At 49.0% G+C, this 3,189-nt stretch overlaps 1 non-coding gene across 1 annotated transcript; it reads left to right on the plus strand.

Annotated features, from left to right (window-relative positions):
• Nucleotides 1–1,624: 1,624 nt before the first annotated feature.
• Nucleotides 1,625–1,696, plus strand: TRNAE-CUC. The gene has a single exon. It is a non-coding gene; the product is annotated as a tRNA-Glu (tRNA).
• The last annotated feature ends 1,493 nt before the right edge of the window (nt 1,697–3,189 follow it).

The following is a 3,189-nucleotide window of genomic DNA, read 5'->3' on the forward strand; positions in this document are numbered from 1 at the left end:
AAAAAATTTTTGTTAATAATATAGATGTGTGTGCTGGTTTTGGCATTAAGTACCTCAGCCTTTTCCTCATCCTTTGTCACTACGTTTTTTCCCCCCGCATCCAGTAAAGGATGGAGATTCTCCTTAGCCCTCCTTTTGTTGCTAAGGTATTTGTAGAAACACTTTTCATTGTCTCTTATGGCAGCGGCCAGATTAAGTTCTAGCTGGGCTTTGACCCTTCTAATTTTCTCCACGCATAACCTCACGACATCCTTGGAGTCCTCCTGAGTCATCCCGCCCTCCTTCCGAAGGCCATAAACTCTCCTTTTTTTCCTGAGTTCCAGCCAAAGCTCTCTGTTCAGCCAGGCCGGTCTTCTTCCCCACCGGCTCATCTTTCAGCACATGGGGACAGCCTGCTCCTGCGCCTTTGAGATTTCCTTTTAGAAGAATGTCCAGCCTTCCTGGACTCCTCTGCCCTTCAGGACTGCCTCCCAAGGGCCTCTGTCAACCAGGCTCCTAAACAGGCCAAAGTCTGCCCTCTGGAAGTCCAAGGCAGCAGTTCTGCTGACCCCCCTCCTGACTTCTCCAGGAATCAAAAACTCTATCATTTCGTGATTGCTATGCCCAAGATGGCCTCCAGCCACCACATCACCCACAAGTCCTTCTCTGTTCGCAAACAACAGGTCCAGTGGGACGCCTTCCTTAGTTGGCGCCCTCACCAGCTGTGTCAGGGAGTTATCTTCCACACTCTGCAGGAACCTCCCGGACTGTTTCCTCTCTGCTGTACTGTATTTCCAGCAGACATCTCATAAGTTGAAGTCCCCCACGAGAACAAGGGCTAGCGATCGTGAGACTTCTTCCAGCTGCTTATAGACTATATTGTCTGCCTCTTCATCCTGGGTGGGTGGTCTATAACAGACTCCCACCATGGTATCTGCCTTGCTGGCCTTCCCCTGGTTCTTACCCATAAACACTCAACCCTATCATCGCCATCATTAAGCTCCAGACAATCAAAACACTCCCTAACATACAGGGCGACCCCACCACCTCTGCTTCCTTGCCTATCCCTTCTGAAGAGCTTATAGCCATCCATCACAACACTCCAGCTGTGCGAGTTAAGACCCGCTTTGCATCATGAGTGCTCTACCGTCATTATGGTATCCAGTTGCCTGAACATAGGCATTCAGTACAATTTAATCGCCTAGAGTCCTGAAAGGATTTTCCCAGGCCCCTCCAAGCCCCTCCTAGCCTGACAGAAGTGACGCACGTAGCATTAGGTGCCTAATTTTTCACAAATTAAATCAACCCCAAGAGTAAGATTAATTTAATGTACCTCTGGGCATTTAAACTAGACTAGGTAGCTAGTCTAACCTGGTCACATAGACGGTAGTTGGTAGAGAAACAGGGAACTTGCGTGGGAGACTCATACCGTCTGAACGTATGTACTTTGGAAGGGTGGGAAGAATTCCCTTTCTCTCTCCAGGGACCACCGAGGGAACTCAAACTCCTCAATTAGACAAATCTTAGATAGCCAAGTTTAGGGGACATCAATCTCTCCCTGAGCGACTGATAAACCAGTATGCTGATCTGACCTGACCCGACCCGATCCGATCTAATCTCATCTATTTTAAGGCCGTCTTCGTGTTCCCTGGTGGTCTAGTGGTTAGGATTCGGCGCTCTCACCGCCGCGGCCCGGGTTCGATTCCCGGTCAGGGAAACGGTCCTTCGTTGGAGCCCAGTGCGTGGGCCATGAGGAACAGGCAGTGGGAAATGGGATGCATCTCTTTGCATCAACTTCTCATGACTGCAGTCCCTCCTTACCAAAATTTATGACTCAAACCATCTTTATACCCAACATACAGATTTATATATTCTCACTAACTACTGTCCCTTAACAGATAGATAGTATTCTCCCATTCCATGGGCTTCCACCACTCCCCCAAATCTTCATAAGACCAGGCTGTGACTTAGGCCGCATCTGGCAAGATGGGTGCTCAGCACAGGAGAAGCAGCGTGTTCAAGTGTTGGGCGCCAAGACCAGCTTCCTTTGGGTCCAGCTGCCCTGTTCATTGTGAAGCTCACTCTGCATGGGTTCAGGTGGCTCCTCCTACTTTACTTCTTACAACATACAACTCACATCACAGGTTGTTTCTCCCCCAAGGTTAAATTTCCTTGAGGCGCACACTGGATCTCCCCATCCTTCTGCATTCGCCACCAAGTACACTCGGGTCCTTGAGCGAAGACAATCCCACGAATGGATTTGACTTTTCTCAAGGGAGGAGCAACCCACACCACCTTCCCCAGCCACTTCCCTATGTGCATGCACTTGTGCTGGTTTTGGCTGGGATAGAGTTCATTTTCTTCACAGTAGCTACTATGGGGCTATGTTTCGGATTTGTGCTGAAAACGGTGTTGATAATGCAGGGATGTTTTGGTTATTGCTGAGCAGTGCTTACACTGCATCAAGGTATTTTCTGCTCCTCAGACTACCCCCCGTCCCACCGGCGAGTAGGCTGGGGGTGCACAAGCAGTTGGGAGGGGACACAGCTGGGACAGCTGACCCCGACTGACCAAAGGGATATCCCATGTCATACGACGTCATGTTCAGCACTATAAAGCTGGGGGAAGAAGAAGGAAGGGGAGGATGTTTGGATTGATGGCATTCATCTTCCCAAGTCACCGTTAGGCGTGCTGGAGCCCTGCTTTCCTGGAGATGGCTGAACACCTGCCCGCCCGTGGGAGGTGGTGAAAGAATTCCTTGTTTTGCTTTGACTGTGTGTGTGGCTTTTGCTTTACCTATTAAACTGTCCTTATCTCAACCCATGGGTTTTCTCACTTTTAGGCTTCCGATTCTCTCCCCCATCCCACTGGTGGGGGAGTGAGCGAGTGGCTGTGTGGTGCTTAGCTGCCGGCTGGGGCTAAACCATGGCAGCACGATAGGGACTGTATCTCCTCCCACAGTATGTAAAATTTATGTTTGGACAGGACCAGGATGGTTAGCAGATCCTGTACTGTTAACCAGAGAAGTGGCTTTTGCTAAATTTATATTCTAGTGTTTCCATGCCCCATTGCCCAATGCTTTCAACATAGTCTTTAAGAGTCCATTATATCTTTATATCTGTTAGTTTTTCCAGAGGCTTATGCATGATAGGGGATGTGATACACCTAGTCAATGTCATGTTTCTTGGCCCAGGATGTTAGTTTATTTTT

The sequence above is a fragment of the Haliaeetus leucocephalus genome, unplaced genomic scaffold (genome assembly GCF_000737465.1).
Source record: "Haliaeetus leucocephalus isolate CR32 unplaced genomic scaffold, Haliaeetus_leucocephalus-4.0 Scaffold217, whole genome shotgun sequence".
NCBI classification, from domain to species: Eukaryota; Metazoa; Chordata; class Aves; order Accipitriformes; family Accipitridae; genus Haliaeetus; species Haliaeetus leucocephalus.